Source organism: Eptatretus burgeri, chromosome 5 (genome assembly GCF_056783735.1).
Source record: "Eptatretus burgeri isolate ZD-2024b chromosome 5, Ebu_testis_v1, whole genome shotgun sequence".
NCBI lineage: Eukaryota > Metazoa > Chordata > Myxini > Myxiniformes > Myxinidae > Eptatretus > Eptatretus burgeri.
This window is the reverse complement of record NC_140965.1, coordinates 109056166-109083388: the sequence shown is the minus strand read 5'-3', so window position 1 is coordinate 109083388 and position 27223 is coordinate 109056166. Positions and strand designations below refer to the sequence as shown.

General features: G+C 44.2%; 1 long non-coding RNA gene across 1 annotated transcript; it reads right to left on the bottom strand.

The window, feature by feature from the left end:
- Positions 1-237: 237 nt before the first annotated feature.
- LOC147027136 (uncharacterized) lies at positions 238-27223 on the bottom strand. Its single transcript, XR_015057957.1, has 3 exons — positions 26857-27223; positions 4748-4827; positions 238-1102 (listed from the first exon to the last, which is right to left on the bottom strand). It is a non-coding gene; the product is annotated as an uncharacterized LOC147027136 (long non-coding RNA).

Genomic DNA, 27223 nt, shown 5'->3' with positions numbered 1-27223 from the left:
TCTAACAGCTAGAAGGGGAAGTGTAACGCCGCTGTCATGCATGGTCTGATCATTTCAATGACCTGATGTAACATATCATGGAGTACCGTAGTATTCCATATAGAAGGATGATATTGGAAAAAATGGACACCCATTCAAATGTGTACACAATGATACACTCCGAAACTCGTAAAGAGTGAAGTAGTAAGCATTTAAAAGCCAGAACTTTTATTCTCGAGCCTTTTCTGAACTGCCAAGACTTTAAAAGACGCCAGAATACATCGCTGAAGTTCCACATCAGGAGATCGCTAAAACGCCAATTTGTACTTCTGCTTTTAATTCTTCCCCTCTAAAAACAATGTAAAACTATAGCTCAACCTTCCTCAATTACTGCTGAAGCTATGATAGTGATTCCAACGTGAGGAAGTTACTTTGTCTCTGGGCCAGTGTACGCAACCCAAAATTTAAAAATATATTAAACATTCATTGTTTTATTACAAAAAGAAAACGAATGTAAATGCGGACTCAGGCCAGACCAAAGCAGGCCAGGATCATGAGGGGGGAGGGGAAATGGACAGTGGAGAGAACCATTCCAAAAGCAATACATATCCAATCTAATCCATTGGGACCATACTCTGTCCAGAGCATCAATGCTGCAAAAGCAGTCTCCAAGGCTATTGGGTACAATCCTGGATGGGGTGCCACTCCAACACAGTATACTCAAAGGGCTCAATCATCTAAGCAGGCTGGTACTCATTTTTCCAACCTCAGAAGGATGACAGGCTGAGTCAACCCCACTTGGTATTAATTCAACTGCCAAGCAGGATTTGAACACACGACCCAAGGATCCCAAGCCCACCACCCAATCCATTAAGCCAACACCAGGCATACATATCCAAACCATCCCCCAAATCAACTGAAACAAGTATTAAAACAATATAATCACATAGATGGATTTCATCCATACCAAAATAACAAAATGTATATAAAACATTAAGCATTTTGTTTTTTATAATGACCGGCGGTGAGTGGCACCAGCAACCCGCCATCTTGGAACACCCCAGGAAGGATGGTCAGCTGCACTGGTTTCAGTGAAACAGCTGGTGTTCTGTTGTGCTTTTTTCTGCAATCAGGCATTCCCACCAGTTAAAAGTGACCAAAAGCATCACTTGGCACAAGTAAGGGAACGTATTTTATATGAAACTCGCAAATACAACCCGGCGCTTTGCTGACGGGAATATTAAGGGGGCGGGGGAGAAAGAGAGAGGGGGGAGGCAGAGAGGACAGAGGAAAGGGAGGGGAAGCGTGGAGTGGGTGAAGAAAGGGGAGCGACGAAGGAGAGAATAGCGAGGAAGGGATGGGGAGAGTGACGAGAGAGAGAGAGGGGGGGGGAAGAGAGAGAGAGAGAAACAGAAACAGAAACAGAGACAGAGACAGAGACAGAGACAGAGACAGAGACAGAGAGACAGAGACAGAGACAGAGACAGAGACAGAGACAGAGACAGAGACAGAGACAGAGAGACAGAGACAGAGACAGAGACAGAGACAGAGACAGAGACAGAGAGACAGAGACAGAGACAGAGAGACAGAGACAGAGACAGAGACAGAGAGACAGAGACAGAGACAGAGACAGAGACAGAGAGAGAGACAGAGACAGAGACAGAGACAGAGAGAGAGAGAGAGACAGAGAGAGAGAGAGAGAGAGAGAGAGAGAGAGAGAGAGAGAGAGAGAGAGAGAGAGAGAGAGAGAGAGAGAGAGAGAGAGAGAGAGAGAGAGAGAGAGAGAGAGAGAGAGAGAGAGAGAGAGAGAGATATGGGGAGTCGGGAAGTTACCAGAGAGAATGTTATACTTTATGAACACACACACACACACACACACACACACACACACACACACACACACACACACACACACAACACACACACACACACACACACACACACACACACACACACACACACACACACACACACACACACACACACACACACACACACACACACACACACAACACACACACACACACACACACACACACACACACAGACAATTATTAGTATACGTCAGTGTTATCAATTACAACCCGTCACTTCACTGAGAAGAGAAGGGGGTGGGGGGTGAGGAAGGAGGGGGAGTAATGAAGGAGGGAGGCAGCATGAGGGGTGGGCACGTGAAGGCAGTGTGAGGGGAGGGTCCATATGAACATAACCACCATCTGGACATAACCACCATCGAGATATGTCAAGGGAAGGCAGTGTGAGGGGAGGATCCGTCTGGACATAGCCACTGTCCACTTACGTCTGGAGATAGACCGTCAGGACACGTCCGGAGAAAGACCGTTTGGACACGTTCAGAGATAGACCGTCTGGACATGTCCGGAGATAACCACCGTCCGAACAACAGATATGCTAACTGGGCGGGGGAGAAAAAGAGGAGGGAGAGAGGGGTGAATAAGTGAGGAGGTAGGGCAAGCGAGTAGGGGTGGGGGAGTGAGTAAGCATGGGGGAGCTAAGAGTGGTGGAAGAGCGAGGGAGCAGGGGGGAGCGAGGAGGTGCAACAAAGCAGTAAACAATGTGTAAAGACGTTTTACAAATAAAAACATTAAAATGAATTACTTTTTCATAAATGTTACCATGATTGGGCTTGGATACAGAACATATTGCTTGTTGCAGGCTTATTCAGGTGTGGCAGGATGTACAGTTGAGGTTGAAGGCTCAGAAGATGAAATGGAGGCTGATTCTCTTGGGGTGTTTTTTTGAAGAAGTTCATAATGGAGACTTGAGCGGCTGCCTTCATTTTCTGTTTGTTGACCTCCTTGTAACATTTCACTACATTCTCCATCTCTCTCCGCTCCTTGAACTTCTCATGTAGTCAGGATCGTGCTCATCAGGAATGACTCCCTCAGAATGATGGAGCACGAACAACTTGCTCAGAATGACGTAGCATGAACAACTTGCTTAGAATATAAGAGCACGAACAACCAACTCAGAATGATGGAGCACGAACAACCAACTCAGAATGACGGAGCACGAACAATCAACTCAGAATCACGAAGTACGAACAACCAACTCAGAATGATGGAGCACGGACATCCAACTCAGAATGATGGAGCACGAACAACCAACTCAGAATGATGGAGCACGGACAACCAACTCAGAAAGATGGAGCACGGACATCCAACTCGGAATGACGGAGCACGAACAACCAACTCAGAATGACGGAGCACGAACAACCAACTCAGAATGATGGAGCACGGACATCCAACTCAGAATGATGGAGCACGAACAACCAACTCAGAATGATGGAGCACGGACAACCAACTCAGAAAGATGGAGCACGGACATCCAACTCGGAATGATGGAGCACGAACAACCAACTCAGAATGACGGAGCACGGACAACCAACTCAGAATGACGGAGCACGAACAACCAACTCAGAATGATGGAGCACGGACAACCAACTCAGAATGATGGAGCACAAACAACCAACTCGGAATGATGGAGCACGAACAACCAACTCGGAATGATGGAGCACGGACAACCAACTCGGAATGATGGAGCACGGACAACCAACTCAGAATGATGGAGCACGGACATCCAACTCAGAATGACGGAGCACGAACAACCAACTCAGAATGATGGAGCACGGACAACCAACTCAGAATGATGGAGCACGGACAACCAACTCAGAATGATGGAGCACGAACAACCAACTCAGAATGATGGAGCACTAACAACAAACTCAGAATGATGGAGCACGGACAACCAACTCGGAATGACGGAGCACGGACATCCAACTCAGAATGACGGAGCACGAACAACCAACTCTGAATGATGGAGCATGGACAACCAACTCAGAATGATGGAGCACGGCCAACCAACTCAGAATGATGGAGCACGGACAACCAACTCAGAATGATGGAGCACGAACAACCAACTCAGAATGATGGAGCACGAACAACCAACTCAGAATGATGGAGCATGGACAACCAACTCAGAATGATGGAGCACGGACATCCAACTTATAGTGATGGAGCACGAACAACCAACACAGAATAACATCACACGGTTGTTGGTGTTGTTGCCATTGAATTACATGCGTGCATTAAATTTTACTTTTGCTGTGTGATTATGATGGAACAGGATCAAAAGATATTGTGATGCTAAACCATAAGAGGATTGGTGTGTTGTATTGTGGCATCGTAATGTGGTGTCATTCTTGATTGTTATTCTTCAAGGTAGACTCCGAGCAGAGGCAGCCTGAGGGTCATGCAACCCATGCAATTGCACGGGGCCCCACACGACCGAACATGGTTCACAATCTTTTGAGACGAAGCCCCCAAGCCTACAATTGCATGTCGTCCCACACAACCGATCATAGTTCACAAAATTTCGTGACAGAGCCCCCGAGGGTGGGATCTCGTTTTGCTGACAAAACATATCAACTTATGAATGGTGATAAACACAGCGGAAAAGGGAATGCTGCAAATGAAGGAAAGCAAGCACTGTTACGTCATGAATCGATTCCAAAATATAATTTCCCTGTTGTTTAACTCGACAGGACCATTACAAAATTAGTGGGAGATTTCATGTTAGTAGAGAAAGCAATTGGAATAACAACTACGTTTAATGCACACAAATACAACAATAATCACAATAAATTGTGTACATAATTCCTAATGTTAATACATATCGATATTGTTGAACAAATCCACATTACAATTTATTGTATGATCACAAAACACCCCTGAAAAATAAATTAACTCACCCATGGACACGAGAGAACGTTGGGGGCTTTTGAAATGAGAGCACCTCTCCTCGGGATGAAACAAAATGACCCCAGCAGTGCTGAAAAGTTAAAAAAAAAAAAGCTCAACAACAGCGAAAAGGGTGAAAAATCACTCCAAATCAACTTTTTTCGTTACACAATCGGCAGATCCCAAAAATCCAAAAAAATAGATCCAAAAAAGGGTCTTCGGCCGGTCTCGCACATATGCTGAGGTGTGTTCACTTGCCAGTCAGCTTGCTATCGCTTGCTAAGCCAGTCGTTCCTTATCAACGGTATTGTTGGACTGCTCACTTGATTGTTTAAGCCACTTGGTGAGTGCTCTACAAGAAACTTTTAGCTCTTCCACAAGCTTTATCTATGTATATAAAAACATAATAATAAAATAAAAACTTGGTAACTGAACACACTCCTGCAAAGGCGAGGGTGTGTTCCATCACCAATGAGCTATGAGAGTACTCGCAAAGTGGCTTAATCACTCAAGCAAGCACTCAAATGAAATGGCTGACAAGGAATGGCTGGCTTGGCAAGCGCTAGCAAACTGACTGGTAATGGAACACCTTAACATGGCATTTTCTTTTCGAGGGAGGAAAAAGGAAATACAACATAGGAATTCCTCCGGATTTTCTGCAGTAGAGTATAAAGCAACATCGGATAAGCGAGTGCAAAAATAACACCGAGTCCTCTTTTGGGGCCTTTTTGTGCTAAATAACACAGAGTTCTCCTTTTTTTTTTTAGCTTTTTGGGCCTAAATATTTTTTGTGCCCAGTGTCCCCCCCAAAAAATCTTAATTCGCCTCTGTACGTGTTGAAGCAGAATAAGGAAGATCTTCACCACCCACACTTGTTAAAGCAGAAGCATTAGCTGGAAGTTCATCAACAGGTAGATCGTTTTATCCAGGATGCAGCTGCATGGTGGAATTGACAAGGTGGAAGAGGAGGAACAATGGACAGCAGCAGTACTTGGAGGCAGAGGCTACTGGCATTGTCGAATCTATGGAAGAGACTTCAAAGACTCCAGTTCTTACTTGGTTGAGCCTGCTGCAAAGAGTGCGAAGATGGTGAAAGCGGATCACAAACTAAAGGATCCAATTGGAGATGTCGCTGGTCCACAGAGGATAAACAGCAAATAATCACTGTATTCCAGAAAGCTCAAGCAGAGCTGCCATGCCACTGTGTGAAATTACTCACTCGGATGAACACTCTATAGAAGTGTAAAGAGGATGCCTTCTGAGGCCCTATCCTCTCTATCATTTGGCCATAACGTACCTGGCTATTCCTGTTGCCTCAATTCCCTCTGAGAGAGTGCTCAGTTCCTCTGGCAACATCATGAATGTGAAGTGTTCTTGCTTCCAACCAGAAACTGTGAACATGCTTGTGTTCTGGCAGAGAAATTTTAGTAGTTACGAGTGAAGCATCCCCTACAGGATAGGGGGAGGCTTATACCTTTGGTAGGGATTGTTTCTACAATTAATGCCCCCAATTTTTAGTTGTACCTCAGAGTTTACTTGATCCCCAGGAATACTAAACCACCATTTGGGCTTTTATTTTCTTCCCTTTTCTGCCAATGTATCTCAGAGCTGGCTTGGACTTTTGGAATGAAATTTTGTTGTCAATAATGGGAATAAAAGGTGTGTGTGGCACACATTTTTTTGACCATAACCAAATTATAGACAATTTAACATTTTTGCCATAAGTAGAATAAGGTTTTCCCAATCAGAACAAAATTGCCCTCTCCAGATTGCCTAAACCCCAGAGCAAGTCACATTTACGTTTAATTTACATCATACCGCTCCGAGTTAAAGATCAAGGTCAAGTGGCAGTCTGAAAAAAAAAAATGTTGTTTTTTTGTCATCGCTCAATTTTGCCAATGCAGAATCTTAAATACCTCTCGGCATTTCAAGATATCTTTGCATCATCACCGTCGACCTGCACTGAAGCTATGCATCTGATATTTGATTAGTGTCCTTGACCAACTTTTTTCGGATAGTGACCAGATTAACTAAAAACACCTTTTTGATCACAACTTGAATAATTTTCCTCCGATTTTCTGATGTTGAGTTTTATGGATAGATTGTAGACAGGGACACATTTTCTTAATTTACACTGTATCCCTAAATGTTGAAAGTCGAGGTCATATGGCGGTTTGAAAAAAGATATGGCCATCATTGGATGACGGCATGCTTGGGGAAGCTTTCTCTTGACGATCACTTTGCGATCACAGATATAAAGTAAACAGTAGTTGGTTATTCAGTTCTCATGCACACCTGAGGCGATGACATTGTGGCAATGAAAACAGTGAACCCAACACTGCTCTAATTGTTATCAACATTATCAGTTGGGATCTCAACAATTACGAGAATTATATAAATTGTGCAAGTACAATATTTTATTATATAATCGGTGTGGTAACATCAGTGTGGTTAACAGTTGATGTAGTTAATTTTTGAATATCCTTCTATTTATATTTTATTGTCAATGTGGTAATTTTGTTTCATTTTTTGGAAAATTTTCATAATTTTTGAATTAACCATTAATTAGTGCTTAAGCCTTTTGAACAGCATCCTTTTATATCTAATTTTTTTTATTTATAACAAATAATTTATTAATTGTCCCTTTAAACCAAATAATAGTCTATATATATATATATATATATATATATATATATATATATATATATATATATATATATATATATATATATATATATATATATATATATATATATATATATATATATATATATATATTGTTACGGCTGTGGAAATTCGCAGAACACCATAAAGGTCCTTAGTTCAGTTATATCGATAAGTCTGTGTTCAGTTAGATTTCCCCACCGTTGTTTAATGGGCTGTGATCTTTGAGTTAGCCGTTATTCTTTGCTATCGTTATTTTGGACCAACCACCTCCACCACCAACATCGCACTCAAACAACCGCTTCAGACCCACCATCCTTCCACCACCACAACCACACGCGCCTCTCAACAAACCACGCCATCCTGATCACCTCAACCACAATTACACCAATCACCGAACCACCTTCCCCGCTACGCCCACTACCGATCACCTTCTCCACAACCCCGCTGAAACCCTCTCCGCTTATAAAACCGTCTCCACCAAGGAAAAGGAACAAGGGGTTCCAATAAAGCCATGGGAAATAAGAAGGTATTCCGATGGCACGCGGTTTTTCCCTCCTGCTTTTCCCGCGCTTTGGTATGGGGGAGATGCGATTCGAGCCAGAGGTCAAAGGTGAAGTAGGGTGGGGGCCTGATTTTGGGGGAATAAATGGCCTGATTTTGGGGGAATAAAAATGTCCTGCAGGGTCACCGCAACGATTTCCTCGTCCCCCGCGCTCCGCGAGGGGGGGGGGCGAGAGGGTTGGAAGTGGAAAACGCCTCCCTTCGGGATGCTTCCCGCAGGAGCTGAGAGGGCGGGCGAGAGCGGAGGGCTGGAGCGTGGGGATTATAAGGGCACGCAGAGCGCCAAGTCGGTCTTCTTCTTCTTAGTCTTCTTCTTCTTTTTCTGCTTCTCCTCTTGTCTTCTGGTGGTCTTGGTGGAAGGAGTCGGGTTTGAAGTCTTTGTGGTCTTCGTCTGTGGAGAAGCGGTCCGTGGAGCGACCCGTTCGTTGGAGCTTGCAGTCGGTGGAGAGTCCGGGCGTCGCGAAGGAGACGCAGACTGGAGGCGCAGCTCTGCCAGCGGTGTCGTGTGAACCTGCGCGCTCGTGTGAGGAGAGCCGGAGAGAGCTCGCCGGCCACGCGGAAGGCCCAAGCTCAGGCGCGGCTACACTAGCTGCTGTGGGGACGGGACGTCGAGGCTCACACCACAAGGCACCACGAGGGTGCAGGTAACCTGCAATGGTCTCATGGGACTCGTCGGTCTGCCAAGTCCTACGCCATAAAGGTCTACGGGCCGAGCCTGACCCCATTGCCTTTGATGGGGTCTTTTCCTTTTCTTTTGAATGAACGATGTTGCGCCGAGTCCCGAAAAGTATAACTGTTAAGTGACTGTACAAAATTGCTTAAAGACGGTCGGAGCACCTTTTGCTTTGCTTTTGTTCTGTATACGTGCATGTTAGTGTTTGCATTCCTGGCTGTATATGTGCATCTGTGTAAAATAATAAATGTGCTTGTGTGAATGTTAACCTGTTCGTCGTGTCTTTTTTTCCCCAAATTGAACTGCCATCTTGCTTTCGGAATACTAGTTGGTTTTTGACTACCGATCATAGAATCCGGTCCGGCGAGGTCTGGCGATAATACCCGCTCAGTTATCCCAGAACGGAACGAACCACTAAAGCGGTTCGTGTCCAAACAGGCCTTCGCCGAGGTACGGTCCCTCGGTAGGTTACCCGCGCGAATACTTAGGTATATCGATATTCGGCGACTGACCCTGCCGCGCGTGGGTAGAATACAGACTGGGCCGTTGTGGGATTAAAAACCCATCCGTGACTGGTTTCTGGCGTTGTTCCAGAAAGTCACGACTGAATTGTCCGTTCGGTCAGCGAGCGGCCGTTATTAGTTAACGCGGTCACTCGCACGCCGGACGGGCGTAGATTCGTAACAATATCTGTGTGTGTGTGTATATATATATATATATATATATATATATATATATATATATATATATATATATATATATATATATATATATATATATATATATATATATATATATATATATATATATATATATATATATATATATATAGTTGTGGATTTCCAACACTCCGGCTTGCGGGCGACCGCTTTTAGCTAATTGCGGCCACGCGCCCACCGACTGTGGCAATCCAGTCGCAGCTTTTGGATCAACGCGGAAATCCAGCTACGGGTGGGTTTTTAACCACACCGTAAACCAGCCAACTCTTCTGTCCACGCGTGACAGGGTTGATCGCTGAATTGTTGATTTACCTAATTATTCGTGCAGACAGAAATGCCAGGGATTTACACCTCAACGGGACCTGTATGGACACGAGCCGTTTTAAGCAGCTCGCTCCATTTGCGATTGCCGAGCGGTTTATTTTCGCCAAGCCCCGTCGGATCCGATTATCTTATCGGCTATAAATAAACCAGCTATTATTCCGAGCGCAATTACGGCAGATCAATGGAGGAAGGAACGCAACGAGCAGGTGAATATTCAAACAATGACATTAATTTATAATGCAGGCACGCATGCAATGAATGGGGGTAAAGGACAAGACATGAGCAAGAAAAACCAACAGCCGTTGTCTATTTACGATGTACATGCACTTAACAATTCTACTTATCGGACAAGGCGCCACAGACTTCCATGCAAAAACCCCAGGAAAGAAAAGGGAGAACAGGGCCCATAGGCCTTTAATGTTCCGCGGAGTTGTGAAGACCGAAGGAGCTCCACGAGACCGTGCAGGTTACCTGCCACCCTCATGGTGACTCACTGGGCGACCCTCGATGTCTCCTCGTCAACACGGCAGCTGGTGTAATGGCGACTCGGTTGGTCCAGGCCTAGCCGTGCGGCCTGGTCGATCAGGTCCGGCAGACGACACCTCAGAGGAGCGAACGGGCCTTGCTCTTTTAGAGTTGATGCTCTCTTAAGAGCCTGCTCACTCCTCAGCGCCGCTCGGACCGTCCGGGGCCCGATCACTTTGGACCGTTATGTTGCTAGCTGGCGACTTCTCTCCGGCTGCCTCCACTGACCCACGACTCTGCACGGCACCGCAGGCTTGGCTGGACTCCAGGCTCCAAACTCCGAACTGCAGACTCAACTCCGTACCCAACCTCCACTCAACTCCACTGGTCTCTCGGCGTTTCAGCTCAGCCTTTTATCAGGTTTGGGGGGTGGTGTTTGGTCTTTCACCTCTGACCCTTCACCCCCCGCTGACTCCACCCCTTTTGTCATTCTGATCCGATCCTGCCGTCAAACGCAGACAACGTGGATGTGGTAGAAATCACCGGCTTTCGCTCCAACGAGGGAGTCCTCGTGTTTGTCGGCGGAGATGCCGTTCGTTTGTGGACGGCGTTGCTGGCAAAAAGATGTTGGCGTTTGGGAGATGAAGGTGAGGAGATGTTCGTTTGTTGATGTTGTTTGTTGGGGAAAAGATGGCGTTGCTTGTAGAGATGATGGCGAGGAGATGTTGGCGGTTGTGGTGAAGGTGGTGAGGAGATGTTGGCGGTTGTTGTGAAGGTGGTGAGGAGATGTTGGCGGTTGTGGCGAAGGTGGTGAGGAGATGTTTATTTTAAAATAACGATAGCAAGAGAATAATGGCTGACTCGAAGATGCACAGCCCGGCTCACGAATAATTCCCGTTAGACATCAGTCAGGAAATCTAATCTTATCTGGACACACACTTATCGACATAACTGATCTTCGGGGAACCTGAATGATGTTCTGTGAATTTCCACAACCGTAACAATATATACATATATAATCTATTTTTTTTCAATTTTGCTCGTATCTTGCCATTGAATGATTCTGTACTCATTAACTTTAATTATTATCACAATACTATAATGTATCCATTTTATCGTGAATTAATTTTCAACTATTGATCGTGGTGAAAGTACTATTGCTCAACCCTCACAATTCACTTTGTCACACAAATTCAACGCGACGTTGGATGGGCCTCCAGTGAGGTATTTTGACGACATAAGCAATTTGTAACATCCTTCACATTATGAAATCTTTTTGAAGCACAAGATGTACATTGAACCCCTCTTCCCCTCTTACATTTTGGAGCACCTGGATGGAGCTCAGGTATCACAACATCGTAAGTCACAGATTTTGAGCCAGTCAAAGAAAAAGCTTTGCGTATGATCACCCTCCAAATCATCTTCCTTTGCTTCCCTTGCTGATTGGCGCATTGAACACTTTGATAAGTCTGTACTCGTTTCCAGTAGTCATCACCACATTTCTCCTCAAACCTGACAATTGGTATGTAGATGTAGCTTGAGGAACTCAAAATAAAAATTGATATGCTGCAATCTCGAACAAAACAATACAAGGAACCGCCCATTCCTTTCCTTGTCCATTTGTTGAATGTTAATATTGAATTATACAAAAATTTCTTTGGGTTTTTATCACCTGAGTAATTGTCTATTTTTAATCTTATACTAGACGACCCATGATACCATTGGGTTCCAGTTGTGACAGCAGTTGATGAAGAAAAAAAAAAGACACAAAATTTTAGTATTATTTAGTGGTCAAACTTTAACTTGAAGAAAATTTGAGCATTTACCTCAGGAGTCATCGTTCGGCAAAACGGTTTCTCACGGTGTATCAACACATTCTCCATGGTTTATCTTTGCGTTTTATGGATCGTCATATCAAAACTTGACTGATTTTGTCACACAAATCGGAAATTGATTTTTTTTATATGTTTTTTTTGTTGCCCGATTTGAACAAAACTTGATATTGCACACCGCAAGCGAATGGTGAGTAAGGTGGCCCTAAAATATTTTTGCGCTATTGTGTACCATTTTGGCTGTATTTCGGGAACATACATACATACATACATACATACATACATATATATATATATATATATATATATATATATATATATATATATATATATATATATATACATATATATACACACACACAAGATGAGAGTTTTAGTTATATATAGATGTTGTTTGTATATCGTGTGTTACGTCTTTTGCACTTTCAATGATTAGCTTAAACTTTTATGATTTGTGTTTTGTTACCTCCATCACCCGTCTGTCTGTGAATAGGATATCTCAAAAAGTTGTGCACAGATCCGGATGAAATTTTGTGGACAGGTTTTCGGTGTGTGACAAGGACGAACTGATTTGATTTTGATTAAGATCCGGATCTGGATACGACTACTAGAATTTTTAAGTGATTCTTCACCATTGAGAGAGAGTGACAAAAACGATATACAGCACAATACCTCAAAAAGTTGTGGACGGATTCGAACGAAACTTGGTGGACATGTTGGGTGTTTGCCTAGGAAGAATTGCTTCAATTTTGGTGAAGATCCGAATCCAGATTAGGATCTGAAAATTTTAAAAGTGATTCTTCACGATTGAGAGATCAGGCTCAACCGATATATCGCACGATATCTCAAAAAGTTGTGGACGGATTCGGATGAAACTTGGTGGACACGTTGTGTGTGTGTGTGTGTGTGTGTGTGTGTGTGTGTGTGTGTTTGTGTGTGTGTGTGTGTGTGTGTGTGTGTGTGTGTGTGTGTGTGTGTGTGTGTGTGTGTGTGTGTGTGTGTGGGGCAAGGACTAATTGGTTTGATTTTGGTGAACATCTGAATCCGAATCTGGATATGATATTTATTAAATTTTAAAAGTGATTCTTCACCATTGAGAGATAGGGCCAAAAACGATATTTAGCATGATATTTCAAAAATGTAAAGGGCATGCCCGATATGTTGCCGTGGATCAGGCATTGCGTGGTGGAAGTATGTGCTCTACCGAGTGCCCTTATAGTTGTTATTATTATTATCATTATATAAGCACAAAGCAGGTAAGGTAGAGCTATGTGAAGCATTGCAGTTGGAGTAGTCAACCCATTTAAAGACAATAGAAGTCAAAGGTAGGTAGCCAAAATGTTTTTTCACAACACTTTGCACAGGTAGGATTGCCAACCTATTTGTCATTGTTCTATTCCTTTTGAATGCTGAGTGTTAAAGCAAGGAAGCAGTGTGTACCATGTTATGTTAAAGTCTTTGGTATAACTCGGTCAGGTTTGATCCAGTGACCTCCCAGACTCAGAGTGGACAGTCTAACCATTACACCACCGAATATGGCTTGACTATACTTCTGGTGAGACTTACCATGATTGAGCAGTCATCATTTTGAGCTGTGAGAATTGAGACTTCACACAATATCCATGAGATGGCAGTCATTGTTCAAATTTCAATCGGAAAACCTCTGGATTATCCCTGGAATTTTTTGAGAAAAATCTCTATCCCTCGGGAAAGGAATGGTGAACTAACTCAACACCTAACCAAAATAATAATGTACAAATATATTAGCTCATTTGTTTTTGGAAGTTAAAAGGAGACCGACTCTGTGAGTTAACAGTATAATGATATTCTAAACAACTTCACGGCTTCTGGGATAATGAAATAACCTTGGGCGTAGCCAGAACACTCTTCTTATTATAACTTTAATGAGTAGTAACATTTTCGCTGGAGAATGTACCCAGTTTGTGAAATAATACAGTTCACATTACTTTTACACCTCTCTGAGGCAGCCTTTATTAGACCCCATTGGACTTGGTCTGAAACGGGGGCTTATGGATTTGGTGTGAATTTTCATATCCGTGTGTGTGTGTGTGTGTGTGTGTGTGTGTGTGTGTGTGTGTGCGTGCGTGCATGCGTGCGTAACTATAACTCGGATATATATGAACCGATTATATGTGTACTTGATACAAAGACAACACATGATGGTATACATATGTACATCATTTTGTTTCGTGATGCAAAGATGGCCGACTGGCAGCCATTTTAGGTGTACAAAAAAGAATCCCCAATGTCGAACACGTCCCCAACCATTTCTCAGACATGCATAGGAAAAATTGGCACAAGCACAGTATGTGATGGCACACATGTGCAACTCCCTTTATCGGGCAATCTAATCAAAGATTGCCGACTAATAGACTGGCGGCCATTTTAGTTGGCAAAAAAAACCCCGGTAACAAACTCTTCCTCAATAATTTCTCGGATATGCATTTACCGATGTTGTTCAAACTTGGCACACAGATAAAGAATAATGGCTGACGTATGCATGTCCTTCTTTTTCGACATCAGATCTAAGATGGCCGACTGGATGCCATTTTAGTTGTAAAAACTCTGATGTTGAACACGTTCTCAACCACTTCTTCGACATACATTTACCGATGTTCAAACTAGGTACACAGATAATGAATGATGGCTTACATATTCATGAACGTTCTCTTTTTCGAAATCACTTTCAAGATGGCCGACTGGCGGCTACTTAAAGTGTATCCCCAACCATTTCTCAGATGTGCATGGTCTGATTTTATTCAAACTTCACAGAAGCACAGTACGTGAGGGCATACATAAGCACCTCCCTTTATTTTGTGATCTGATCAAAGATAGCCGACTGGTAAACTGGGCTAGCTGTTTATCTTTGAACAGCAAAATTACGAAAACAACAGAGGCTCTGACATTTTATGTCTTTTTAACTTCTTTGATACGAGCAGTGTACCCGCCCTACCAGTGATATTGTTCTAAGCATGCAACACGTTCTTCTGATGCATATCTTTATTTGGCCGGTGTTTTGGCAACTGACAGCCCTGCATAGGCAAAAAACAAAAAACCGGGTTACGTGAACGGAGCAAAAGCATACGTTCTTCCTATACTTCAAAACGCCTCACTGCATTAGAAAACATGGAGACAGGACTTGTAATATACTGTAAACTAGCATAACCCGCGCTCTGCGCGACATGTTGGGGTGGGTGTGTTTGAGAAAGGAACTGATGCAGAGTATCAGTAGTAATTTTACTTTAATGCAGTAAGTGGAATACGATTTCACCGTTTCAGAACCATTTTATTTACTTTTTTGTACCATGCTCCTCATATGGTCTTTGAGATAATGTAAGCCGAATATCACGTTACTCGAGCGCAGAACAAAGTCGAAGATAGCGCGACACGAAACCACAAACTCGGAAATAATATACAAGATGGTGGAGACTTGTAACACCCTCTCCCACCTCAAGGCGGCGCTAATTGACATACATTTACATGGATAATTTGTGTCCTCCCACACCTCCCCTCAAAACCACCAGCAAAGATAAGAACACCCATGTACACTAATTGGAGTCATGCTGATCCCATGTAGCAAATCAGGATGTAATCAGGCCAAAACTGTAAGAGGAGTAGCACGACAATGAAAAACATACAAACACATAAAAACCGGTCCATGAATTATGGAAAGGATACAAGGTCGAGGCTCATGTAATAGTGTGACACAGAGTAAAAGGCAATGAACTCACAGTGGGGTCATAGGGACATCAGCTTTACAAACAATAAGCGAGTGAATGAACGAACACACAAAGGGAATTGCGAGACAAGGAGAAAACACAGCAACCTGCAAGTAAGAGGGTTGGGCTGGTAAGGTATGGTTTATAGGGATAGAAAGAATTGTGGGTAGGGATGAGGAGTGACATCAGAAATCAGGAACAAAAGAGTTGAGGTGAGCAGTAAGCCTGGTTTTTGGGAGTTTAACCAGGAGGGAGGTTATTAAAAGAATACACTTCATCCTGGGGTTGCTGGTGAGGGTCGGAGTGCAAAGCAGGAGAGGCGGTGAAGAACAAGGAGGTGACTGACCTTTTGTTAGCTGTGAGCGCAACAGGCCATGTGCTTCAGTCTCATCGTGGACGATTCCAATGATGTTGAATACTTGAGATTCCTAAAATTTCAGCAGATAGATGTGATACTGGGGTTGACTCAGCCTGTCATCCTTCTGAGGTCGGCGAAGTGAGTACCAGTGTACTGGGCCGGTGTATACCCCGGTTAAAATAGGTGTACCTTATCCCTGTGTCATAAGAGGCGACCAGGGTTGCGTCAGGAAGGGCATCCGGCATAAAACATGTGCCAAATCACGATGCGGATCATTTCGGATGATCCGCTGTGGCGACCCCTAACGGGAGCAGCCGAAGGAAGAAGAAGAAGAAGAAGATGTGATACTGGGGTGTCAGGCAAGAGTGGAGAGCCATATTCCATTGAGTAACTGACAAAGGTCATGGAAGCTGTGAATGGTTATGATTTTCCAAGGAATTACTTGGATAGATGGAGGATTCCTAGTCTGAGGCTGGCTTTGGAGGCCAGAGTTGCTATGTCGCTGAGCCAGGAGAGGTCATGGCTTATGGTGAGGCCTACAAGTTAAAGAGCCTGAACATCTTCCATTGGCTGACCATGGAAATAGATACTGTAGGTGGGTTAATCTATACTAATAATTGTGTGTGTGTGTGTGTGTGTGTGTCCTCCATAACTCCAAAGCCATGATACCAAGCAGCGTGAAACTTTGCATGCATACTCTCGCGGCCGTGGCTGGTTAAGTTAATCCCCCTGACCCAAATGTTGTATACGGGCGGTTAGCACCGACAAGGCCAGATTGCCGAGCAGTTTTCCTTTGAGGCAAACACATTATCCCCGGGGATGATGGCGCGCAGGAAGAAAAGGGATGCACGGATGAAGCAGACAGAAGCACAGCACAAGGGGTTTATTTTGAACCATTGACAGATACCTGGACACCAGCAACTTAAAATAAACATGGGATTTAATGAAAATAGATCAAATCTTTACAATGGCAATAATTCAAAATGTTGTGAAAAAACATGAGGTCAATTAAAGCCTCAAGTCGAGGTGCCGCTACACACAGATTTTAACACAGAAAAGGGGAAAAATGAAATAAAAGAAAATCCTCTCTTTATTCTGGCACTTACCTTTGTCCAGAGATTGTCTTTATTGGTCTTTGGGGTCGAGCCGCTTTGTCCTACATGGGAAGACGCGCCCACGATAGCACTGTCACTCTCTGGGCGAGAAACATACGTCAGGTAATTTTTGAGGCGGTATTCAACACCAGGAATCAGGAACTGTCATCCATCCTCCTCGATCACGCTTGCCGACACCGCTGCTCCCTGCAGAATGGCGCTGCTCCCTTCGGTGATATACATGAGGCTTCAAGGCCGGTCTCACATGACCCAGCCAAGAGTCAACGGCAAGCGTCTTGTTCCACCACGAGAGCCAATTCGCCTCAGCACAAATACAAGAATCATGCCATCTCCTTCATGCGTCAAAGGAAAGCCAGCCATAATGCCCTGATCTTACATACCGTCTCCTCGCTCCATCGTCTCTCGACCGCATCCCTCACACCAAACTCAACCCACCAAAGCCATCTGCTCTTTTTCCTCACTTCTGACATCACGCCAATCAATCATCCACCTCCGGGCATGGCTTTTGGACATGAAGCCAGGAAGGCAGGGCTTCTGCTTGCTCGGCATGTTTGGTTCGCTTGTTGTTGTTTTAAGGACGTGATTCCTGTTATTGCTGACTTGTAAATGCAAAAACGTAGGAAAAGGTCACAGGGGTCAATTACATACTGGGGGAAATTGGTCTGAATCTCTATCTAATTAACACAGCACCACCTCACGTGTGGTGACAAGTAACACTTAAGCTCACGGTTTCCCTACTTAATTTATATTGAGACGTCTCCAACACGTCTATGGACCAAGCAACTCTATACAATCCTTACTTTGCTATGAATTCCTCCATCTACCCCCACAACCGTAAGAATACTAAGAAAACTCCAAGGAAGTGCATAACTGAAAATTGGGTGTTTGGGTTAATTAAAACCCCTTTTGATGATAATCAATGGCTTCATTTAATTATATTCTTTATCAGGCACTCCTTGGTCACCACTCTCTTTGGGGTCTTAAGGCGTATCCTAGGTAATCTCACTGGGGTCTGAGGCCACCATGTTTTTTGGCCTGCTCAACCATGCCTTGACTTGGAACAGGCCACAACAATTTCTCAATGATAAATTTTTTTTCACTTTCCTCGTATTATTGAATGCCTGTTCATCATAGCTCCGAATCGCTGAGTACATTGTAATCTAATAAACGTCTGGAGACGTCAGCATTCGTTGTGTTATTTCATTTCCGCACATGAGATCACCACTAGAATCTCTTAAACCAAGCAGAATTACAAAATTTAAGCTCCAGAATCGAACTTAGCAGAAGTTCCAACTTCTAAAGCAGTGTTCATTTGCCCAATTTGGACAGATTTGACATTTCCCGGCATCTCCGGGAAATGTGTATTTCACATGACGGTTCTGAGATTGCTAATCACGTGCAAAGCGAGCCATTAATTACCAACCGTTTTGTCGGAGTGCTTAAGCCACTTGGCGAGCACTCTACGATATTCACACCGACACCGACTACTGCATGTCGATTGACTTGAACAAAGTTCAGGGGCCACTCACGTGTGTTGGTCACGTGTTCTTCTCTGGTGCAACAGATGGTGGCTGGCTCACTGAAAATGTGAAATATTATTTTACACCACGTTTCCCCTTTTTGTATAATCTTCCATTATATGACCCATCACTTTGGCAGAGATAAGTACAGTAAAAATTAAACGTTTCGTTTTTAAAAAGTTTCTTCAACTGTTCCATTAATTGCTTGGTGAAGCCACTTGGTGCGCGTTCTTCAAGCTTCAATCAATGGCGATACCGCGGTTCGATACTGGAGGTGGGAAGGCAAAATAATTAAATGATCACAATGAGTAAAATATATTTTTCAGTTGTTATGAAATAATGAATCGCCACATCATATCAGGAAAACTGAGAGGAAAGAATTCTCGCTCTGTGTAGCATGGGTTCGAATCCTGATCCCGCTATAAACTGTCATCCCGGTGTTTCACAGGCAGGGTGATTCATCAAAATGTGTGTGCCATCTCTCGGATGGACATTAAACTGGGCGTCTCATCTGTCGGAAACCTTCTCCCCCTCCCCTCTCTCTCCCCCCCACTATTCCACCTCTCTCTCTCACTCTCTGACCACTCCCTTATCCCCCCCTCCACTTTTCTCTCCCTCTCTCCCTCTATTGAGGGGACTGTAGCATGTACGAATCAGATTCGGAGTGAGCCTACCGGAGGGTGCAAACTGCATGTAACAGCATGCGTGCATACTTTTGTCAGCTAAATAGCATGGGTATGAAATGCTCCCGCCCCAGGTCTCTAAAGTGTGTGTGTGTGTGTGTGTGTGTGTGTGTGTGTGTGTGTGTGTGTGTGTGTGTGTGTGTGTGTGTGTGTGTGTGTGTGTGTGTGTGTGTGTGTGTGTGTGTGTGTGTGTGTGTGTGTGTGTGTGTGTGTGTGTGTGTGTGTGTTTTGTTATCTCCATATGCAGATTTCAGAAGGTGGAACGGAGTCCTGCCAGGTCTCGAAGTATCCACCTCCGTTTCTGAAAGGGCGGTCACGAATCATTCACCAAGTTGTGAAGTTTTGTTCTCAAAATTTTGTTCTGAGGACTCTTTTGAGCATTGTCACCGAGCCCAGGAAAACTTCCAACTGTAGTTATTTTGTAGTAATTTAAACAGTGTTTGTGTTTAAATTAAACAATGTAGTAAAACGAACAGTGTTTGTGCTGACATTGCTTCCAGAGGCAGTTTGGAACTCATGAGTGAGTGTTGCAACCGACGACAGACGATTTTTCCGGGCTACGCGTTTCAGCACTCGGCGGTCCCATTCTGTGAGCACATGTGGCTGACCACTTCATGGCTAAGCTGTTGTTGCTCCTAGATATTTCCACTTCACAATAACAGCACTTACAGTTGACCGGGGCAGCTCAAGCAGGGTATAAGTTTGGCAAACTGACTTGGTGGAAAGATGGCATCCCATGATGATGCCACATTAAAAGTCACTGAGCTCTTCAGTACGGCCAATTCTACTGCCAATGTTTGTCTATAGAGATTGCATGGCTATGTGCTTGATTTTATACACCTCTCAGCAATTAGTGAGGCTGAAATAGCCGAATCCACGAATTGGAAGGGGAGTCCACATACTTTTGGCCATGTAGTGTCTGTGGGTTAGGAGAATAAAATACAATGTTCCCTTTCAAGGGACTTCAAACGTAGTTCAGAACCTATTAGGCCCACCAAATCCTGCACTCTGATCACCAACCTATGGTCCTTTGTCCATGCTCTAGCCTTTTTGAACACTTAGTGTCAAGCAAGGAAGCAACACGTACCATTTTAAATCTCTTTAGTATGATTAGGACAGGGTTCAAACCGTGGGAGAGAGGGGAGAGGGGCGATGGGGTAAAAGGGTTCATCGGGTGAGAGAAGGGTGATGTGGTGGGAGAGGGGTGATGGGGGCATTGGGTGATGTGCTCGGAGGGGTGATGGGGGAGAGGGGTTATGGGTTGGGAATGGGGTTATGTGGTGGGAGAGGGATGGGGTGGGAGAGGGATGGAGTGGAATTTGTGATGGGGTGAGAGGGGTGATTTGGGTGCAGGGGGATGAGTTGAGGGGGTGATGTGGTGATGGGGTGGGAGAGGGATGGGGTGGGAGAGGGATGGGGTGGAAGTGGTGATGGGGTGAGAGGGTGTGGTATTGGGAGTTGCATGATTATTAATGTATGCATAATGAGCCGGAACTGATGAGGCAGAACCAAGAGTGACGTCAGCGAGCCATGAGGAGTGAAGGAGGTGAGAGCCACCATTAAAGGATTGAGCCAAAGGACACGTGTTGGCTGATTTTACTCCACAACAGAGGGGTGATGGGGGTGCAGGGGGAAAGGGTGAGAGGGAAATATCTTTTATGAAAATATGGCAGCTCCCGATTCGAAGTACCATACACATTCGAACTTGGTTTTCATCGTTTGATTCCACACAGTTCCTCATTTATTTTAAATTAAAAAAAAAACATACAAAATGTCCGGGTTCTTGTTTCAATATGTTTTGTATTAATCGAGAACAAATTGTGTTCCTCTTGTGATGAGGTAAAGTATCTTCCAAAAAAATGTAACTCGATGTGCGCATGGCTCTTCATCAGAATGTTTCTGAAAATTAAACAAAATCGTTTAAATCAATCTTCAAGCATTGCATCTGATAATAAACTACGTCTGGGAACATCAAAGGGAAGGTCCCTCTCTCACAAGACTGTGAGGTCACAAAGGGTCCGGTTTTGGCGCCTCATTCACGCTCGGATGGTCACATGATAGTAGTCTCCACGGCAAAATAAACATTTAAAACAATAACTGGGGCTCTGGCACTGCATGTCTGCATCCAACACCATACATTTTCGAAGATTTCTTTCAGCGAGTAAGCAACGATTTAAAAAAAATAAAATAAATTGTTGTCGATCCTCAGACATTTATCGAAATAAAAATAATAATTCAATTGATAACAATACAACCAAACTGGGTCATGGTGTGATGGTTGTGAGTGTGCGCTCCAAGTTTAGGAGGTCAGCCGTTCGAATCCCAACCAAGTCTTACCAAAGGCTTTTTATAATGATACGTGCTGCTTCCTTGTTTGGCACTCAAGAGCATGGACAAAGAACTATAGGTTGGCAACCATTGCGCAGACTTCGATGGCTCCAATGATCTCATTCTGTGTTGAAGTTCCCATAGCAATCATGTGGAAGAAAATCGAAGAGAGAGAGAGAGAGAGAGAGAGAGAGAGAGAGAGAGAGAGAGAGAGAGAGAGAGAGAGAGAGAGACAGAGAGAGAGAGAGAGAGAGAGAGAGACAGGCAGAGAGACAGACAGAGAGAGAGAGAGAGAGAGAGAGAGACAGACAGAGAGAGAGAGAGAGAGAGAGAGAGAGACAGACAGACAGAGAGAGAGAGAGAGAGAGAGAGAGAGAGAGACAGAGAGAGAGAGAGAGAGAGAGAGAGAGAGAGAGAGAGAGAGAGAGAGAGAGAGAGAGAGAGAGAGAGAGAGAGAGACAGAGAGACAGAGAGAGAGAGAGAGAGAGAGAGAGAGAGACAGAGAGAAAGAGAGAGAGAGAGAGAGAGAGAGACAGAGACAGAGAGAGAGAGAGAGAGAGAGAGAGAGAGAGAGAGAGAGAGAGAGAGAGAGAGAGAGAGAGAGAATATTGTATAAACTCGCAGAGTTTCAGGCAGGTTCCCTAGATGATCTTGTTCCAAGTATACAGATAGTATGCTCTTCTGACGCATACCTTTATTGGGCGGTGTGTAGGCAAAAAAAAAATAACCCGGGTTGCGTGCATAAAGCAAAAACATACCAACCGTTTATAATTCAAAACACCTCACTGCACTGAAAAACGTGGGGCAGGAATACTGCACTGGAAAACGTGGGGCAGGAATACTGCACTGTAAATGGTGAAGACTTGTCATACCTGGAGGTATGAAGACTTGTCATACCTCCCCCACCTGGAGGCGGCGCTACATGATACACATTTACATTGAGAATTTGCATCGCCCTCCTCACCCCCTCCCCAAAGACCACTTGCAAAGAGAAAAAAACACACCTATACATTAATTGGGGTAATGCTGATCCTCTGCAGCAAGTCTGGATGTAATTGGCCCAAAAACAAGGAGTAGCGTGACAAACAAACAAACACACAAACCATCCATCCATCCATTGGGACCATCCATAGTTACTTCCTAGTTCACAAAAAAATCACAAGCTGTTGAACCAATGCGAGGAATATGTCAGTGTGGTTTGTGGTATCTGTCCACCAGAAATCACTGTGTCCATTCATCCATTGGGACCATACTCTGTGCAGAGCGTTGGTGCTGCCGAAACAGCCTCCTTGGCTCTTGGGAACAATCCTAGATGGGTCACCACTCCGACACAGGATACCAGCAAGCTGGCGCTCATTTTGCCAACCTCGGAAAAATTACAGGCAGAGTCAACCCCACCTGGTATTAATTCAACAAAAAAGTTGGATTTAGAACTCAGGATCCGAGGATCCCAAGTCCACCACCCTTAACCATTAAGCCAACACCAGGCATATAGGCAACACACAAACGCCGGTCCGTGAATTATAGTCAGAATATGATATAAAACATACGACATGTAAACATGCACTGCACGCATATGTAACAAATAGACACCCTGTAATACTGAATCGAACTTGACCTTTCACGAACTGGCTGGTCAGTTCCGACGTTCGAGTGCAGGTGATGTGAAGTTCCTCAAATTTCAGGAATTTGTTTGGGTGAGATTCATAATTTGCTTGGTGTGCCTGCCATAACTATCGCCAATTATTCGCCAAAACACCGTGAGATCTTTAACGTCCACCAGCGGATACTCACAGACAGGACAACTGGCTTAATGTCCATCGGAGGAAGGGCACACACACCCCAAGGTTTCCGAAACACCACTGCGAGAGTTGATGACGTCGGGTCAACAATGGACACTCACCTTTACCAGCAAGACCAATTATTCATTCCAGTTATCTCAAAGTTGAGTGTGCTACCTCTGCACCACCTGATCAGACGACCAAAAGATGTAAATAAATAAGTGTTTTTTCAAGGCGTGCTTCAGGTCCGCGCACACTGCCTGTGTACGTCTCCACCTTATTCGTTGGTGATTGGAATTCGTAGGAAACTCCAAAACAAAGTTCATCCCACATCTTGCACTTTGGGAATGAACAGATTTAGACACAATTCACATAAAATAGCATTCTTATCAATGTGTGGTGCAGTTAAAACTCTCTTCACCAGAGGCATTCCTTCCATCGGAAAATCCATGCTCAATAATCCAGAAGCTTACTTTCTTCTCCACCATAACACCTCTTGCTCACATCCATCCCCACCTTCCCTGCGGCGCTTCGGATGAAAATGGGCATTTTTAGAAAATGCGGTTAGCAGGGTCTATCGGAAGGAATTTTTTCGAACAAAATATTTCAGAGGGTGAGCAGGCTTCGAGTGGTCGGATATTTTGCCCATATGTGCACAGGATGGCTCATTGCCGCGTGATGACAAATTCATGTGAATTTGTTCTCTATGATGTGCTCACCATCTCCAGGTATGATACACCAAGAGATACATACTAAAAGCTATGAATCGATGAAATATGGCAGAGAATAGCTTGAAGCAATAATTTTTCTATACAGGTATTGAGGCTTTTGGAAGAGCAGAATAACAGCGGGGTTAAAGATCAGCAGAGGCAAAATAGAAGAGCAACATCAGAATAAAGTTGGTTAAAAAACTGCAAAGCCACCAACCTGCCTTGAAACTCGAACTCGTATATTGCGAGATGACAATGACATGGAGGGCCTTCGACTTCACGGCCTAAATATGGTTTTAGGGGGAAAAAATGGCTTGGAATTCATATAATTTTGGAAGAGTAAAATCAAGTGTCACACAATAAATACAATAACTTAAAAGAAATTTGGTGAATCAGAGCTTTATTGGTTGTCAAATTTCAGAATGGATGCTTATAATGTTGTAAATTAGAGTCTAATAGGTTTATTTTTATCAGGCATTCCTAAGAGGCTTGATGTCCTTTGCACTGAATCATTTTCATGATGAATGGATTTTTATAAGCCTCATTCAGTCAATTATTTAAAACTGACAAACGATGAATGTCAGTTATAACTGCCAGTTATGAATTATGTTCCAAGGTGTTCAGACTGTTTCAGTTATTTCCTTCACTTTTCACTAGTTTTTGTGTCAGATTGTTGAGTGATGGCATATCATGCCCAAAATAAATTTTAAATGTTCATTATTGGCAATAATTACAGCATGTGACTAAGTAAGTATCATCACCATGAAATAAAAATCAATTGGATGAAAGAATGGCCAGAGATAGAGTCAAAGGCAGTTAGTTATACAAGCCAACTATTTAATGGATTGCGCATTTAAGAGCCAACAGATTTTATGAACTAGAAGAAAATGTCTCTTCCAAAATGTTTGATGACCTTTCAAAATAATTGAAACTCACATTGAAACACATTTGTGGGAATAAATTAAGATTGCAGCAAGGCTAAAAGCAACTCTTTATTTTTTGATATGCTCTTCAACACTTGAAAATGATGGATGTGACCGACTTAAATTTAAAGTTGATGAAAGTTTCCGTTTTTATGCCCACACACACTATCTTTCATCTACGTCTGCTATGACTGAATCATTTTGTCTGTTATGAATGATAGTTTGGATCAAGATTTATGGAAGGAACAAACAAGCAGTCAGAGACTGGTACTTACAAAATCGTCAACTTGACCTCTCACCTTGTCTTATAAAAGCTGTCTCTAGAGAAGGTAGCGACGCAAACCAGAAGTTTCTACGATGATTCTGTACCAAACCTCTCATAAAAACATCAGATTTTTACCAGAATTTCGACAACCGAGTGTTAAGCATACTTAACTGTTACCAAAAGTGAAGACAGGATTGAAATCGACTTAAAAAATACCCCCGAGCGGGAGTGCCGGTCATCTCTGCCAGAGGTCGAAAGTAAGTGACTCTGTGCCAGACTGGAATAGGGGCAGTTCATAAAGTACGTACGCTCTACTTCTGGGTTTCAAAACCAACCACCCCCCTCTGTATGTAGGCTAGTGAACACCCACCCACCCCCCTCTGTATGTAGGCTCGTGACCACCCACCCACCCCCCTCTGTATGTAGGCTAGTGACCACCCACCCACCCCCCTCTGTATGTAGGCTAGTGACCACCCACCCACCCCCTCTGTATGTAGGCTAGTGACCACCCACCCACCCCCTCTGTATGTAGGCTAGTGACCACCCACCCCCCCCCCCCGGATGTAGGCTAGTGACCACCCACCCACACCCCTCTGTATGTAGGCTAGTGACCACCCACCCACCTCCCTCTGTATGTAGGCTAGTGACCACCCACCCACCCCCTCTGTATGTAGGCTAGTGACCACCCACCCACCCCCTCTGTATGTAGGCTAGTGACCACCCACCCACCCCCTCTGTATGCAGGCTAGTGACCACCCACCCACCCCCTCTGTATGTAGGCTAGTGACCACCCACCCACCCCTCTGTATGCAGGCTCGTGAACACCCACCCACCCCCTCTGTATGCAGGCTAGTGACCACCCACCCACCCCTCTGTATGTAGGCTAGTGACCACCCACCCACCCCCTCTGTATGCAGGCTAGTGACCACCCACCCACCCCTCTGTATGTAGGCTAGTGACCACCCACCCACCCCCTCTGTATGTAGGCTAGTGACCACCCACCCACCCCCTCTGTATGCAGGCTAGTGACCACCCACCCACCCCCTCTGTATGTAGGCTAGTGACCACCCACCCACCCCTCTGTATGTAGGCTAGTGACCACCCACCCACCCCCTCTGTATGTAGGCTAGTGACCACCCACCCACCCCCTCTGTATGTAGGCTAGTGACCACCCACCCACCCCCTCTGTATGTAGGCTAGTGACCACCCACCCACTCCCCTCTGTATGTAGGCTTGTGACCACCCACCTACCCCCCCCCCCATATGCGTCTCATATCACATCACAATACTTGAAGATTACAACGAACTGTAGATTTATCTCAAATGCATCAGTAATTATTAACTACGGTAATACAGTAATATGGAACAATTATTGACGTCCACGGATTCAACATCACGTCGAAAATGTTCCTGTGAACGGGGATATTTTTCCCCCTCGCGATGACGACAGGCTCACCTTCATCTTCTGAAACGCTTTCATGTAGTCTGACACCACTTTCATCAAGTATGTATGCAGCCGTCGTACCACCCCCGTACGCAGGCAGTACGCGGGCTTTAAACCACCCACCCCTGTACGCAGGCAGTACGCGGGCTTTAAACCGCCCACCCCCCTCATACATTGCTATACTTCTCTTGCAAAGCCAGCAGTTCCTTATGAACCGATGTTTGTAAGCCATGACGATGCAGTCCCTAGCGGTGTAATTTACCTTTTTCTTTTAATATCACAGCACGTCATTTATGAAAATAAAAGTACAAATTGACATTCAAGACAATGTTAATGTCATAAATGAAAGTAAGTGTGCATATAAACTTGTGTTCCATTG